This window comes from Bubalus kerabau, chromosome 14 (genome assembly GCF_029407905.1).
Source record: "Bubalus kerabau isolate K-KA32 ecotype Philippines breed swamp buffalo chromosome 14, PCC_UOA_SB_1v2, whole genome shotgun sequence".
Classification (NCBI taxonomy): Eukaryota; Metazoa; Chordata; class Mammalia; order Artiodactyla; family Bovidae; genus Bubalus; species Bubalus kerabau.
This window is the reverse complement of record NC_073637.1, coordinates 46,648,154-46,666,728: the sequence shown is the minus strand read 5'-3', so window position 1 is coordinate 46,666,728 and position 18,575 is coordinate 46,648,154.

Here is an 18,575-nt window from a genome sequence, read left to right as displayed (position 1 = left end):
GTGTCTGACTCTTTGCAACCCCATGGACTGCAGCCCGCCAGGCTCCTCTGTCCATGGGGATTCTCCAGGCAAGAATACTGAAGTGGGTTGCCATGCCCTCCTCCAGGGGATCTTCCCAACCCTGGGATTGAACCCAAGTCTCCCACTTTGCAGACTAATTCTTTACATCTGAGCCACCACAGCACCACAATGCAAAAGCATCAGTTCTTTGGCATTCAGCCTTCTTTATGGTCCAACTCTCACATCTGTACATGACTACTGGAAAAGCCATAGCTTCAACTATATGGACTTCTATCAGCAAAGTGATGTCTCTGCTTTTTAATAGGGTGTTGTCTAGGTTCATCATAGCTTTTCTTCCAAGGAGCAAGCATCTTTTAATTTCATGACTGTAGTCACTATCCACAGTGATTTTAGAACCCAAAAAAGTAAAATGTGCCACTGTTTCCACTTTTTCCCCTTCTATTTGCCATTAAGTGATAGAACTGGATGCCAAGCTATGTTTCTCTCTGTTCACTGGAAAGCATGCTAGGAAGCTTCACATGGGGTAAGGGAGATGGATAATAGTTTTAATCTCTTCATTAAATCTTATAGCCAGTTTTCTGACCCTGACCCTTTCTGGCTTGTCTTGCTCTAGACATGCTTTGAATACTCAGCTTAAAACCAGATATTCCCTAAGAAATCCCATTTGAAATAAGTTCCAAAAGTACCTGCTAATAAGTAGATAGAGCATGGAGCTGCATCTTGACTGAAGGCTATAGCAGCAGAATTTTCCAGATGAGAATAAAGTCAGGGAGCCACAATACTTAAGGCACACTTTGACCGTTAAGTTCTAAATCCTTCAGTGGATCCAGCAGCAACAAGGAACTGGCAATAACTAGCATCCTTCAATGGAAGGTGGTTCTGTTTTGTTTTAGATAATAAGATTATTTCTTATTAAAGTACTTCTAAGAATGGAGTGATTTTATGAACTTTGTCCTTTTACTTAAAGCAATTTGATTCTTACACAATGTGACTGCTGTAACTAACCATTAAAACTTTCCAGTTGCTAAATAATTCACGGTAACTCTGTGCTTGCTAAATTAACTGGACTAGAGGATAGCTAGAGGGAAAATGAGATATTGCAGGTGTCACAATAATAAAAGTTTGTCAGTTTCAAAACAAGGCAGAGGTCATAGTGACTCATCTCAATGTGAGAGAAATCCATTTCCCTTACTTACAGAGGTCTTCCTGCTCTCCAGAATTATGTGTTATTGGGCATTGATTTCATTATTAGCTCACAGCAACAGATTGTAGAAATATGTAGTTTGGCTAACCCTCTCATGCCTCATGTGGGCAGCATTCGAGGTGTCTAAAAGCACAACACCCAAAGGGGCATCTTGAAGTGGAGCAACAGAATGCTTGCAGAGCTCCCCAATAAACACAAAATTATCGGAAAAACACTAACCTCACCAGGCAATACAGCCTCAAGACAACTATCCTGGCAACCCCACCTCTAAGCATACTGCCACTCCTAACATACATTATATTATGTACAAAGGCTGGGTCTGGCAGGCCACATACACACAGATAAATTTATAAAAGACAGTTTCGCCCTCTTAAACTTGCAAAGAACAAAAACCTCCAAATAATATTTTCCCACTGTGCTATGTGCTGTGCTTAGTTGCTCAGTCGTGTCTGACTCTTTGTGACCCCATGGATTGTAGCCCGCCAGGCTCCTCTGTCCATGGGGATTCTCCAGACAAGAATGCTAGAGTGGGTCGCCATGCCCTCCTCCAGGGGATCTTCCCAACCCAGGGATCAAACCCAGATCTCCTGGGTTGCAGGTGGATTCTTAACCATCTGACTCACCAGAGAAGCTCCAGAATACTGGAGTGGGTAGCCTATCTCTTCTCCAGGAGATCTTCCCAACCCAGGAATCGAACCAGGGTCTCCTGCATTATAGGCAGATTCTTTACCAGCTGAACTACCAGGGAAGTGGCCAAATTGTTTTCTGGCAGATTATACTATCCCGTTTTTCAGTCCCACCTTCCAAATGCTATTCTACGATTGAGTGTTTTTCTCTCCAGATTTTAACACCACTCGATCCTTTCTCTTTATTGATACTTTTTACTGGAATTAATGGTTTTTCAAATCTCACATACAAAATAATTTGCCCTGAGCTTTTTACCCTGATGGGTCAGGCCCATTGCTTCCTTTTGCCTGAATTAGCTTGTAAGAACCATCAGAATTTAATAACCTACCTAAATCCAACTGAAGGCGCTTCCTGGATTCTCTCTGGTCCTCTGAGCTTGGTGGTGGGAGACCTACTCCATCGTCCCTTAGAGGCACGCGCAGCACTGCAAAAACAGCATCGCGGGATTCTGTGCCCCACCTTAAGGAGCCAAGAGGCAGGATAAGTACTTCCCTTCAGCTACTCGTGAACACTGTGGACATTTTTTGTTCACCTGCCCACTTCAGCTCTGACTAAAGATATAAATTCAGCAGCATGTAGTGAAATGTTTGTTTTATTCCTCCAAGTGTTATCCCCATGTCGTCTTGCCTCTTTTGTTCCTGAATTCCTCCTTTTACAGCAATGGATGACTCTGTTAATAATGAGAAGCCAATTTGCATTTCCAGTGAACCACATCCTGTTTTGTGGGTTGGCTAGATGCTGTGATTTCCTACAGGAACTGCGAGCTGAGTGGATGTTACCCATTGAGGTCAACCATGATCTTGGTTTGGGTCTATTTTAGAAGGTGGATAAAGAATATTTGTGCCACAAATTTCAGATCTTGTCATCATCTTGTAGATTCAAAATACTTTGTTAATCCCTCAGTACAAAGTTGAGTTTCCTAATGCCTCTTCTGCCCTGGTAGATTAGCAGAACTAAACACTGTTTTTGACATAATGCAGGATGTATTGCCTGTATGTCCCAGTTAGCCTTAGGACAAGTCTGAGTGATGGCTGTTGTCCTGTTGTAATTATAAACAATACTGTCACTCAAAGTAACTCAAATTGAATGATACTGGATGAAGAGTAATAAAATGTAATTCTCACCTACCAGGCAGCTCTAAAGACTACATTTCAAGTGTGACGTTACCATGGAACTCTAATAATCATCTACTGTAAAACCTGAAGATTTCTTTACAGCAGAGGAGAAAGGCTGTGAGGCATAGTCAGTCTTTCCCTACTCGCATGACCTTACACAAGTGTGTCATGTGTGCACTGCTCTGCTTACCCACAAATGAAAGACAAACACAGCTGTCACACGTGACAGACCCCTTTGATTCAAGTCAGCCTGCATTTTTATACTGCCTAACAATTATGTGGAATAGGATGTAGTCCTTGTTTTCAAGGAGTTTGTCATCTAAGTTTATATCAACCAAGGAACTTGCATTTATATAATTTTTTCATTTTATCAACATTTATTAAAACATTTCTGTCTTAGTTCTGAAACTTCTCAAAAATGCCTCTGAAAGCATCATATAAATTCATTTTATCTTTGTAACATTAATTGAACTTTCCAAGAAGAATCTTCGGGGGGGGGGGAGTTATGGGGGGGGGGGTGACTGCATATATAGTCCTAATTACTTTTGACTCTAGATTTTTGATTGTTTATTTGTTGGTGTGTTTGTTTGAACAGGTCATCTCTTTGACAGGAATGAGCTGAGTGTACTGAATGATATATCCTGTTGAAAACTAATGTACCAAATGCCACAGAACCACCTGAGGTAACATTCACTAAGATTAGAAAGCTCTTGACTAAGAAATACTGGGTTAGAGAGCATGAAGCAACCCACATCACTACTCCAATCACCCTGTGTTTCAGAATTAGTTCATTGCCATGAACCTGGGAATAAACTGACATTTGGCATAGCATATTCAAAAGCAAAGACGTTACTTTGCCAACAAAGGTCCGTCTAGTCAAGGCCATGCTTTTTCCAGTGGTCATGTATGGATGTGAGAATTGGACTGTGAAGAAAGCTGAGCACTGAAGAATTGATGCTTTTGAACTGGTGTTGGAGAAGACTCTTGAGAGTCCCTTGGACTTCAAGGAGATCCAATCAGTCCATTCTAAAGGAGATCAGTCCTGGGTGTTCATTGGAAGGACTGATGCTGAAGCTGAAACTCCAATACTTTGGCCACCTCATGCGAAGAGTTGACTCATTGGAAAAGACTCTGATGCTAGGAGGGATTGAGAGCAGGAGGAGAAGGGGACAACAGAGGATGAGATGGCTGGATGGCATCACCAACTCGATGGAGATGAGTTTGAGTGAACTCCGGCAGTTGGTGATGGGCAAGGAGGCCTGGTGTGCTGCGGTTCATGGAGTCGCAAAGAGTTGGACATGACTGAGCAACTGAACTGAACTGAACTGAACATTGTGAGATACACAACTTGCGTAATAAAATCTGCCAGTGTGCAAGTCATAACAGGGATTCTCCACCACCCCAGCCAAGCTGGGCAAGGACCAGAAAATCCTGCTGTATTCCCTTTACTGTGTCAATGACATCCTCTTTGGAAAGAAGAGACTCAGAAGCAAAGCTTAATAATTTTCCCACATATCCTCTGATACCTTTGTCTTTCAGTAGAAATTATAAGTATTTCCTGGAAGAAGAATATGACTCTGTTATGACAAGTTTGATTGTATTTATCATACAATACCAAATATTATTACTTCTGCAGCTATATTATCAGTATATCATACAAAGTAATAAAAACTCTAGTCAGTCAAGGAAGACACACAAAGGTATCATAACAAATCCTCTGAGAAGTCACAGACCCACACCAGTCTTGCAACAGACAGGCCCCTTAAACTAAAATAGATCCTAACTTCCTTTCTTGTCTGCTATTCTAGAATAAGACCAGCTTCTGGAAACAGGAATGAATGTCACTTACTGGTGTCCCTTTGAATGTTACTTACTACATAAAAGTCATTTTATGCCACTTACTATATGAAAAACACAGGGGTTTTTCCCCCCATTATATTGTATATCTTTCCATTTTATTTTATTTTTGCATTTTGGTTGACATAATCATTTCTGAGATATATTTACAGAAACAGAAGTTGGGCTCCATTAGGAACAGAAAATCATAACTGCCTAATATCTCATTTTGAAAGCAAGTAGGGATATAAATTGGGCTTCTTAGGTGGCTCAGCGGTAAAGAATCCGCCTGCCGGCACAAGAGATACCAGATGTACAGGTTCAATTGCTGGGTCAGGAAGATCCCCTGAAGGAAGAAATGGCAACCCACTCCAGTATTCTTGCCTGGAGGATCCCAAGGACAGAGGAGCCTGTTGGGCCCGTCCACCCAGTCACAAAGAGTTGGACATGACTGAGCAACTGAGCTCTCATGCACAGGGATATGAGTCATAACCAGAAACAAGATAAAAATCGCTTCAGAATTCAGTAAACCTTTTGTTTATCACTTGCCAGCATACACGGACCTTGTGAAGAATGTAGCAACAGGCTCCCTTTCGCTTTCCTCTTTCCCGAGCTAGTGGCAGCGGCCCCGCCGTTTGTAGAGCAGGGCTCCATTTCTTTCACACACTGACTTTCTCAACCCCAACCCTGAAGGCCTCTACTCTGAGGAAATTGAAGTCATTTTTGCATATTCAGAAGTTAAACTTGATCTCTGGCTCCCACACCCAAGTCACTGAATTTTTATTTGCACATTTTGGCAGTAATTTCTAGTCAAACCTGATCGCACTCCCATTAGCCGTCAGTTTCGCTGACATGTTATCAGTAAATCCCTGAAAGTCAGATAGTTTCATTTCTGAATGGGAATGTATGATTTGAAATCAGAACTAAAGGAAGATCTTAAAATTTTAGAATTTGGACTAATTATAGACGTCTTCTACTTCAATGTAAGCCCATTCAGATTTCTCTTGCTGCTAAGCTGCTAAATCACTTCAGTCATGTCCAGCTCTGTGCGACCCCATAGACGGCAGCCCACCAGGCTCTCCTGTCCCTGGGATTCTCCAGGCAAGAACACTGGAGTGGGTTGCCATTTCCTTCTCCAATGCACGAAAGTGAAAAGTGAAAGTGAAGTTGCTCAGTTGTGTCTGACTCTTCACGACCCCATGGACTAAAGCCTACCAGGCTCCTCCATCCATGGGATTTTCCAGGCAAAAGTACTGGAGTGGGGTGCCATCTCTCACTTAAATCCTTCTGGGGACGGAGACGTTTCTTCCCCAAAAATAAGTCCTTTGTGCATTTAACTGGGGGCAAGCCATTATCACTGTGTACTGAGATCTTCTTTCAATGATGTCTAGCTATTGGTCTTAGTTTGACCCTTTGAAATAACATAGAATGTCTGCTCAGTGATTTTCTTGTGGTAGACCTATAAGGTCTGTATGTATTTGATGATGATACTTAACACAGGCAGTTGCTTAGAAATCCAAATATATTGTATATAAGGTACTTTGGATAAAGAGAGAACTATAAGTAAAATTGTATAAAATATACATCATGTGTATATAAATGTGTATGTACATATATGTATATGTGGGTGCATGTATATATATATACACTCTATATATATATACATGGAGAGAGAGAAGTATTAATTATAGAAAAAGGAATAGTGAAAAAAATAGTAATTCTAATTACATTTTAAATTTAGACTAAGCTAGAGGCTAGAAAGGGCTTCCCAGGTGGTGCTAGTGGTAAAGAACCCTCCTGCCAATGCAGGAGACATAAGAGATGTGGGTACAATCCCTGGGTCTGGAAAATCCCCTCCAGTGTTCATGCCTGGAGAATCCCATGGGCAGAGGAACCTGCTGGGCTACAGCCCGTGGAGTTGCAAAGAGTCAGACACGCCTAAAGCGACTTAGCACACAAGCAGAGGCTAGGAAGGATCACATAATAATAACTAAAATCTTGTTTAATGTGACTATTACAAAACATTCAGAAAAAGAATCATTTCCACTCTACTCAACATAATTAGAGTATATTTCATAATCTAACTGCGACTATTGCTTGGGAATGCAGTTTTTCCAGAGTAAGTAAGCAATAACAGAATCCCAAATTACAGGTTTACAAAGAATATCGGATATATTCAGAGATTACTTAAGTATTAAAAACACTTTATAGGGAGAAATATTAAAGTGAAAAATGAGAAGAAGATTAGCCTAAATTATTTCTATCAATTCATATTTGGCTTATGAAAATAATAGTTAATAATTGATGATTAGAACAATACTCATGTGTGGATTTTAAATAGCTTTGGGAAACAACACTAAAATTAATTATGCAGTTGTTTAGCCTTCACCCTTATTCCTTAGGAGAGGAATGTATCAAAATGACAATATGCATCATATAAACACACACACACACACACACGATTTGCTCACTATTTAAACCATAACAAGGCCTTTATGGTTTCTTAGAGAAACGTTTTTAAAAATGTCGTAATTACTGTGGTCTCATTTCTCTTTTACCTTCCCTTCGATTGGATAAGCTTATCTTAAAAAGACTGTTTAAGAATTGAGTTAGAGCAACTTTCGTCTCCTTTTTAACTCTATGCAGCAATATTTTAAGATACGACAGGCGTAGAAACACTGACATCAGTCATGCAACAATACTTTTATTAATTATCCACCCTAATGGCACAATGATATAGATGAAAGAACAGTGTCCTAAAAATGTAGGAAACCCTAGTTCTAGACTCTTTTGTCCTGCTACAGAATAACTGTGTAAACTTAGATTTTTATTTCCTAATCTGAAAAATGAGAACAGAATAAATCAAATTTTCAAGGATATACATACTAATTTCACAAAGCATTTCTTTGACAACCTAAAAGGAAGTCTGCATTGACAAAAAAGAACAAAAAAACTCCAAGTTGTGTCTTTTAATCATTTATCAACTATTTTTAAGGGTTAAATATAATGATTGAAAAAAAAATACATGCCATTGGCTGTTTTCAGATCCTACCACCTGGGCAAATCCTTATTATTGTTGTCCAGCCTGTCTACCCAGCAAGAGAGCTTCTGAAGGGGCATTCCAACCAGAAATGGAAGAATTTTCTGCGTCAAGAAAATTGCAAGTAAGAAATTCTCAGTAATAAGAGGTGGGGATGGATTCTCCAAAGAATCCACAGTTGCATCTTATGCGGGGGAAAAAAAAAAAAAAGTAGGCAGCTTTAAATACTCACCAAGAGCAATTTGTTGTTCATTCGCCAAGTTGTGTCCAACTCTTTGTGACCCCATGGATGGCAGCACACCAGGCTTTCCTGTCCTCCACCATCTCCCAGAGTTTGCTCAAACTCATGTCCACTAAGTCGGTGATGCCATCCAACCATCTCATCCTCTGTTGCCCCCTTTTCCCCCTGCCCTCAATCTTTCCCAGGGTCTTTTCCAATAAGTCAGCTTTTCACATCAGGTGGCCAAAGTAGTGGAGCTTCAGCTTCAGCATCAGTCCTTCCAATAAGGATTCAGGGTTGATTTACCTTAAGATTAACTGCTTTGATTTCCTAGCTGTCCAACGGACTCTCCAGAGTCTTTTCCAACATCACAGTTTGAAAGCATTAATTTTTCGACACTCAGCCTTCTTTATGATCTCACTCTCACTAAGAGCAAACAAATGCCAAATATATCTTACCATTCAAATGTAAATAAGTTTCACCTCTAAGTGTCCCAGTCAAATAAGATTTTTTTTCTACTCTTTTTTTTCCCTCTTTTCCACAGCATGAGAGCAGCCAGAGGTAGCCTCAAGGAGGCAGGATGATGATTAAGGAGAGGTCTCCATATTCGCCCATAGAAGTTTTCCAGGCTGTGCAGAAGCTACGAGAGGGCAGGAAACTGCTTTCTTCTTGCACAATGAGAAGGTCCGCTCTTTAAACCTTTCAGTTACATGTGTATTCACTTAACACCTGTGAAATGTGCAAGACTTACTCCCATTCCTCCTCCTCATTAACCCCACTCTCTCTTTTTTCCCATGTACTAGGAGATTTCTATCATTTCTTGAAATAATTGCCAGGGTTATGCCAGATATATAGATCAATTAAGTCAAATGGTGCCTCTGAAAACAAATGGTAAGAAGACAGTATCAGTAGATTTGAGCATGAAAGCCTCACTTTTAGGTTGCTGGGGTTTTTTGTTTTGTTTTGTTTTGTTTTTTACCATCTCCAGACACTTGATGATAGAAATACCATCCTTCATATGACTCCATCTGCCCAAAAAATGTAGTTAAGAATGTGCATGCTTGCATGTTAAGTCTCTTCAGTCTTGTCTGACTCTTTGTGACCCTATGGACTGGAGCCCACCAGTCTCCTCTGTCCATGGGATTTTCCAGGCAAAAATACCAAAGTGGGTTGCCATGCCCTCCTCCAGGGCATCTTCCACAGCCAGGGATCAAACCTGCATCTCTTATGTCTCCTGCATTGGCATCAGGTTCTTCACCATTGGCGCCACTTGGAAAGCCCCATTAAGAATGTTGGTGTTCTGTTAGAAATTGGCGAATTATAATTGACCATTCATGTAATTAGAAAAGGTAACCAAGAGATTGAGAATAGATTTTGTGATCAAAGAAACTTTGGGTGCTGAAAATACCAATGGAGATTAATTGAGATTAAGCCTCTGTTTATCTTCTATTTATTAAGGATTATATTACCTTCTCTTCTTTACCTTTTAAGAGATGGGAAGCAGGGAGGGGACGTTCTCTTTCAGGCTACATGTTTAACTTGCTTGTTCAGTTTCTCCTTAACAGTAGCAGGATGAAAAATTGTGTATACATATATAACCTCACAAAAAGAACATCATTCTCTTTTCTTCCTCATACCGTCTCCACTCTCACCAAACTTCTCTGAGATGAGCTAAAGTAATAAATCTATTTCATTTTGCAAATGTACTTCTGGAATTGTCCCTGGCACCCAGGATTATCCAAGGTAAATAAGCATCTCTTACAGCTTTTCTCTTAATAAAGTGAAAAGTAAGTATAGTTTAGAAGAATTTCTGAAATAAGATTATTGGGATTTATAAGGAACTTTCAAAAAAGAATTTGACCTACTGAAAAGAAATGGGACAGAAGTTTTCGGCACCTTTGTTGATTCAATTAACACTAGCTTCTAGAATGGTGCATTACAGAAGCCCTGGCACCTTTAGAACATCCATCCAAACACTGTGATAACCACGGAAACTTTAGGAGGACCTCAGCATTCATTTGTGCTGTGACTACAACACAGTGTCCAGGCTCCTACCTTCTGAATGGCTTGCTCTGATGTTGCTGTTTTCAGACCATTGAATCAACAACAATACAAAGGTGATTCGACACTGGTTACTCACACCTAAGGTCATCACTGGTACCCTAGATAGGTTATTAATTGTTTCCATTTACAGCATACTCCAGAAAACAGTTCCAGATAGAGGGCCAACCCTTGCAAGTAGGGAGTAGGTCACAATGACTAGAGTTCAGGAAAACAGTTGAGTCACTGTGGGTGGAAGATATAAAACCTGTACTAGGACAGGAGTTATGCTTCCAATGAGCACCCAACCTTATTAACAAATATCAACACTCAGGACAAAAGGTTAGGGCAGGAACCCTCAGAAGGCTGGCAAGGTTGAACGTCAGTATAACCCCTTCAAGAATCTGTTTGGAACTCTCTGCTATAACTGAAATTTTACACCAAGAGACATACAAAAATGCTTATGGTAGTGTTATTTGTAACACCTCCCCCAAATGGAAAGAACTCAAAGGTTCACAACAGAAGAATGAGTTTTTTAGTGTGACATACAGTGTCTCCTACAGCCGAACCTTCAAGTTGCAAACTTGCAAGGAGGCGAGCCTTCATTTGCATGTCCAATCATGTAAGTTAGTTCACGCCTCTGGTGTACATTGTCATGCGTGGGCGTCCTCTACAGGGGGTTGTGCTTTTGTGTACTTTACTGTACTGTACTGTATAGAGCACTGTAGTGCAGGGTCTTTGTTTCAAGCCCAGGAGGTCCGGAAGCAAGAAGGCAGATAGAACTAAATCCAGCAAGGAACCAGATACTGTGCCATCAGTACCAGTCATGAGTAAAATTGCAGCTTGCCCTCCATCTCCTGTGCTGACTGTCCTTCAGCTCCACCCTCTCCCACCCGCTCTCCCTCCTCCAGTCAGTTACTCTTCTTGCCTGGTCTCTTGATGCCAGCCCCTATATGCCAGCTGTTGTACTATACTGCTGTACTTATCAAGATCCTGTCAGATTAAAAATGTTCCCTTTATTTTTTGTGTTTGTTTTCTATGTATTACTTGTGTGAAAGCAGTATAAACATATTATAGTATGGTACTGTATAGCCCATTGTGTTACTTGGGTACCTAGGCTAACTTTGTGGACTTAAGAACAAATTGGACTTACAAATGCCCTCTCAGAACTCATTTTTACATAGGGGACTTGCTGTATGCACACCGTGGAAGAATATTCAGCAGTGAAAATGAAAGAACTATGGCTACTTGCAACCACTTGGATGAATTTCATAAAGGTGTTGAGTGAAAGAATCCACACAGAGACTAAAAATGTAAATATTCTACTCAACTAAAATTCAAGTGAATTCCCTGGTGGTCCAGGGGCTAAGACTCTGCACTGCCACTGCTGAGGGACTAGGTTCAGTCCCTGGTCAGGGAACCAAGATCCCACAAGCCACCTGGCATAGCCAAAAAAAAAATTCAAAAATAGGTAAAACTCACCAAAGGAGGAGCTATTGTTAAGGGAATGAGGGAAAATTCAGAATTCAGAGTGCTGGGAAAGCTTTCTGTCTGAATGATTACATGAGAAATTTCATGTTGGTGATATTTCACCAAGCTGTACACATAGAGTCTGTGTATTCTTCTCTCTTTAATGCTAGGCTTTAGTTGGGAATGTTTATTAGTGAAAGAACTATGAAATATCTTGTCTCCAGAAAAAAAAAAATTGCAAGTGGGTCAATAAAATTCTACATGTATTACTAATCCTAGCTTATGAAAGAATCCTCATTGTTTTAATTGTTTTTGTTGTTCAGTCGCTAAGTCGTGTCCAACTCTTTGTGACCCATGGACTGCAGCACACCAGGCTTCTCTGTCCTTCATCATCTCCCAGAGTTTACTCAAACTCACGTCCATTGAGTCAGTGATGCCATCCAACCGTCTCATCCTCTGTTGCCCCCTTCTCCTCCAATGAGTCGTTTCTTCACATCAGGTGGCCAAAGTATTGGAGTTTCAGCTACAGTCTCAGTCCTTCCAATGAATATTCAGGGTTGATTTCCTTTAGGATTGACTGATTTGATCTCCTTGTTGTCCAAGGGACTCTCAAGTCTTCTCCAGCACCATAATTCAAAAGCACCAATTCTTTGGCACTCAGCCTTCTTTAGTTCGGGGCTCTCTAACTTTTTACTTTATCAATTTTAACCTGTCAGTTGAGTACAGCTCGAGTTGGTTAAACTCAGCAGTTAAGGAAGTGTATTTTGAGGGGACTACACAGTACTTGGGCTTCCCTGATAGTTCAGTTGGTAAAGAATCCACCTGCAATGCACGAGACCCTGGCTCAATTCCTGGATCAGGAAGATCCGCTGGAGAAGGGATAGGCTACCCACTCCAGTATTCTTGGGCTTCCCTTGTGGCTCAGCTGGTAAAGAACCCACCTGCAATGCAGGAGACCTGGGTTCGATCCCTGGGTTGGGAAGATCCCCTGGAGAAGGAAAAGGCTACCCACTCCAGTATTCTGACCTGGAGAATTCCATTGACTGTATAGTCCTTGGGGTCACAAAGAGAACATGACTGAGCAACTTTCACTTTCACACAGGATCTTGATTTTCCACTTTACAAGGTTACACTGACAACAGTGGGGGTGACATGTGACTGAGAAGTATCTGAGGGCTCCTTTTGAAGACTGCATGATAGAATGGGGAAAAGTTGGAATTTGGAGCCAGAGGGAACAGAGTCTGAATTTTAACTCTGCTAGATAGACACTAGCTTTGTGATCTTGAGCAAGTCACATACTTTGTTTCCTCATCTTTAAATAAGATTAGTGATATCCATTTAATTTAAGGCTGTATTATGTGTATGCATGCCTGCTCAGTTGCTTCAATTGTGTCCAACTCTTTGTGACCCCATGGACTGTAGCCCTCTGGGCTCCTCTGTTCATGGGATTTTCTGGCAATAATACTGGAGTGGATTGTCATTTCCTCCACCAGGGGATCTTCCTGGCCCAGGGTTCAAACCTGCTTCTCTTAAAACTCCTGCATTGGCACACAAGTTCTTTACCACTAGCGCCACCTGGGAAGCCCTTTCATGTGTATATTATATGTGTGAATATAGTGCATGTTATCCAGTTAATGGGAACTACCATTAGGAATAGAACTACCTAACCTATTTGTCAACAAAGTAAATAAATGGAACCAACATAAAATGTAAATTTTATTTTGTTCTCAAGTTTTTTACCGTAAGATAAAATGTTCCAAAAGCATGGTCTTGGGCCCCAGGAAACAACTAGGCTATTTCAGAAGTCTGAAGCTGGTAGTCTCTGTGGTCTCAAATGCTTTCTTCAGGAATCTAAGTAACCAACATGCCTCTGAGCCTTGCTTGGCACAACACTGTAACTAATGTCTCCCAGATGAGGGCTTCGGAACCCTGCAGTGATTTGCACTTGAACTTTTATCACAAGATGCCTCCAGGAAAAGGGTAAAATGGAGAAGAGGGCAGAACATGAGCAGCAAAGGGGCAAAAAGATCATTACCATTAACATAAGGAGGGACTGGAAAGAAAATATGTAATTCCAACATTTTGATCTAATCCACTGAAAGAAATGTGTAATATAGGATTTAGTGCATGGTATTTAATTCCTCAGTGGCTCAGGGGTAAAGAATCTGCCTGCAATGCAGCAGAAGCAGGTTTGATCCCTTGGTTGGAAGATCCCCTGGAGAAGGAAATGGCTACGCAGTCCTATATTCATCCCTGGGAAATCCCATGGACAGAGGAGCCTGACGGGCTACAGTCCATGGTGTTGCAAAGCATAGGAGAAGACTCAGTAACTAAGCAACCACAGCATGTTATAGATAAGCTTGAGTATCAGCTGTTCAACCAATAGTACACAGCCTAAGCATTGATATCTAAAAGTTTTAGTCTCATATATACAAAACGGATATAATTAGAGCTTTACAATTTCTCCTTGGCAAAAAGAAATGGTTTAATTATTTAATTGTTAAACAATTATGTTAGTCTTTTATTGCCTGTTTTTTACTTTTTCAAAAATATACATAGGTCCTTATAAAGAGAGGAGATTTGTGGAATTAATACAGATGACTTCCCTTCCCATGAGCCCCAAGTATACTGGAAGTGATGTCATTTGTCTTAGGGGCCTTGAATTCCATTGAAAGCAGGCCTTCTCATGACCACAGATGTTTACAGATAAAAGAAACTTTAAGAGCTTATTCTGGTCCTGTAGCCAGAAAGGCAAGGAATTGTGCTTTCCATCTTGCTGCTGCTGCTGCTGCTGCTGCGTCGCTTTAGTCGTGTCTGACTCTGTGCGACCCCATAGACGGCAGCCCACCAGGGAGAATCCCCGTCTCTGGGATTCTCCAGGCAAGAACACTGGAGTGGGTTGCCATTTCCTTCTCCAATACATGAAAATGAAAAGTGAAAGTGAAGTCACTCAGTCCTGTCCGACTCTAGCGACCCCATGGACTACAGCCTACCAGGCTCCTCTGTCCATAGGATTTTCCAGGCAAGAGTACTGGAGTGGGATGCCATTGCCTTCTCTGGCTTTCAATCTTACCTATCTCTGAAACTTCCTCCTAAAACTTTTTTGACCTAAAAGTATTGGTTCTGACATAATTTAATTAAGCGTGTGTGAAACTGCAGTGTTCCAGAGTCTGAAATTGATATAATTAAAGTGAAATGCAAAGTGTGGACTGTCTGATGCCATTTTATAATGTCACACTCCATCACTCCTGTTTAATATCAAATCACAAGAGATATTTTTCATCTGTTAATTGCATTTTACATGCCCTTCACATCACTGGCCTCAAAGCAATTAAATTTGAGGGAAAAAATTACCGAAGCAATGAGTAAGGTCCAAAATAATCAAGTTCAGTAAAGTTGCCTTCTCTGAGTGATGTCTCGAGCACATGAGTTACCATAGTTTCATTCTACTATAGCTATTTCATTCTCAAAAATACATAGATTAAAAACTGAGGGATCTAGAGAAGGTTTTCTTTCCCAGAGTATTTGGAAATCTAGCAAAAAGAATGAAACCTGCTGATTTATAATACTGTATTATAAAATGAGTATTCTTTACATAAAGTGTAAACTATCAGCAAACACTAAAAATGAAATTAATACTTGGTCAGTTTTCATTATACTTTATCCATGAGTCTCATGAACCACAGTGTTCTTGGAAGTTTTATGCTTCAGATACTCTCTCCTAGACTTGATGTGCATTCATGACAAATCACTTCAGTCCTGTCCAACTCTTTGAACCCCTTGGACTGTGGCCTCCCAGACTCCACTGTCCCTGGGATTCTCCAGGCAAGAATGCTGGAGTGGGTTACCCCCTGGCACCACTGGCGCCACCTGGGAACAGTTGACACAAAACACTTGAAGATCTGACTTCTAGTCAGTAGGAAACCTAATATATGATATTTTGGGATATTGGGTTAAATAAAATTAAATTATCATATTTGTAATAAAAAATGGTCACATTCAGGAAATTCTTATATGATAACAACCAAAGAGTTGACAGGTGTTGAATACAAGCATCCTTTTCCCACACCCACTTCCTCCTTCATTCCCTTGAGTGGTTACCTTCTAATCTATTAATCCCATAGAAACTCCTCTCTCCAAAATCAATGATGATCATTCAGGAAATTGTCAAATCTAAACACTTCTACAAAGTTCATGTCATGCTATGTAATCTAAGTATTTTACAAATCTTAAATTATTTGATTCTCATAACAATCTTATGATGTGTACTACTATTGCCCTTATTTTTATGTAAATGAGGAAATTGAGGCCCAGGGAGGTTAAATGATTTGACCAATGTCACACAGCTAGTAAGTAGCAGAGGAAAAAAAAGAAAATTGTTCAGTCATGTCCGACTCTTTGCAACCCCAGGGACTGCAGCCTTCCAGGCTCCTGCATCCATGGGATTCTTCAGGCAAGAATACTGGAGTGGGTTGCCATGCCCTCCTCCAAGGGATCTTCCCAACCCAGGTCTCCTGCATTGCAGGAAAATTCTTTACCCCTGAGCTACCAGGGAAGCCCAGTAAGTGACAAAGTCAAGATTCAAATCCAGAGTCTGGGTCCAAAGTCATTACTGTTGACCCCCTCCACTGTGAGCTGGATTTGTTTATCTCTACACTCTGTCTGGAACACCATCACCCCACTTCTGGTAGGTCCTTCTCTATTGGATCTTTCTTAATCCCTCACTACTGTAATGAACTCAACTTCTCTCTCCTTTGAAAATCCTCTGTAATAAATACAAACAGACTTACACTTATTTCCATCTGCATTTCCCTTTCATATAACCTCCTTGACACCCACTGTTTTACTATTTGCCATGGTTTTCTCTGACTCTAAATGCTGGATGGTCCAAGGTTAAAGCCTTTGAGCTTTTTCTCTATACTTAACACTCATCTTCTCAGTGATTCCATTCACTTCAAGCTGCAAACACCATCTGTACAGGACAACTCCCACACCTATAGCTCCAGCTTAGAATTCTGTCCTGAACTCCAGTCCCCTATATATATAACAGACTTCACTTGGTCATCTAGCGGGATCTCACAGTTAACATGTGCAAACAAAACTCCTAACACTTGCTCCCTCCCATAAACTCCATCTCAGTTTCCAACCAACCAGTGATAACACCATGCTTCCCATTGCTCAGGGCCAAAAATGTTGGCATCAGTTTTTGTATCCCCTTCTCTTTCAAGCTCTACAATCAATCAAGCACCAAGTCTAATTGGCCCTACTTTCAAAATAGATCCAGGATGCAACCTTTGGTCTCCACTGCTATTCAAGACCAAAAATTTGTCTTGAACCATAATCATTTCTCACCTGAATTAGGCTCCTAACAGCTTCTGTTCTTGCCCCTTTAGTTATTTTTTCCCAATGAAAGCCTAAGTGATACTATAAGAATATAAGTCATATCATATCAGTCCTCCACTAAAATCTTTCCAGCAGGTTCTTATCTCACTCTTAGTGAATGTCAAAGTCACTTTCACTGGCCCCTGTTCCCTCCTTGACCTCACTTCCTTCTACTCTAACTCTGCCTGAACTACTGGCCTTTTTGCAATTCTTCCAGTCCTCTGGGAATGTTTCCATCCAGGGTCTTTGCAATAGTGTTCCTGCTGCTACTTGCTGCTCTGCCTGGAACTTTTGTTTCCCACATATTGTTGCTCCGTAACCTGCATCTGGTCTTTGTACAAATATTACTTTCTCAGTGAGGCCTTTCCTGGTCACACTATTTAAAATTGATAGTCCCTAATTCTAACATTCTCTATCTTGCTTTCTAGCCTTACTTTTCTCCATATCACTACCTAACAGGATATATTTTACTTATTAATTTATTTTCTATCTCTCCCCACCAGGATCTAAGTTTCATCAAAATTCACTATTCCAATCTCAGTGCCAGGTAGTGACTTCAGTTCAGTTCAGTCGCTCAGTCGTGTCTGACTCTTTGCAAACCCATGAATCGCAGCACGCCAGGCCTCCCTGTCCATCACCAACTGCCGGAGTTCACTCAAACTCATGTCTGTCAAGTCGGTGATGCCATCCAGCCATCTCATCCTCTGGCGTCCCCTTCTCCTCCTGCCCCCAATCCCTCCCAGCATCACAGTCTTTTCCAAGGAGTCAACTCTTCACATAGGGGGCCAGGGTACTGGAGTTTCAGCTTTAGCATCATTCCTTCCAATGAACACCCAGGGCTGATCTCCTTCAGAATGGACTGGTTGGATCTCCTTGCAGTCCAAGGGACTCTCAAGAGTCTTCTCCAACACCACAGTTCAAAAGCATCAATTCTTCGGCGCTCAGCTTTCTTCACAGTCCAACTCTCACATCCATACATGACTACTGGAAAAACAGCCTTGACTAGATAGATCTTTGTTGGCAAAGTAATGTCTCTGCTTTTGAATATGCTATCTAGGTTGGTCATAACTTTCCTTCCAAGGAGTTAGGTGTCTTTTAATTTCATGGCTGCAGTCACCATCTGCAGTGATTTTGGAACCCAAAAGGATAAAGTCTGCCACTGTTTCCACTGTTTCCCCATCTATTTCCCATGAAGTGATGGGACCAGATGCCATGATCTTCGTTTTCTGAATGTTGAGCTTTAAGCCAACTTTTTCACTCTCCTCTTTCACTTTCATCAAGAGGCTTTTGAGTTCCTCTTCACTTTCTCCTATAAGGGTGGTGTCATCTGCATATCTGAGGTTGTTGATATTTCTCCCGGCAATCTTGATTCCAGCTTGTGCTTCTTCCAGCCCAGCATTTCTCATAATGTACTCTGCATATAAGTTAAATAAGCAGGGTGACAATATACAGCCTTGACGTACTCCTTTTCCTATTTGGAACCAGTCTGTTGTTCCATGTCCAGTTCTAACTGTTGCTTCCTGACCTGCATATAGGTTTCTCAAGAGGCAGGTCAGGTGG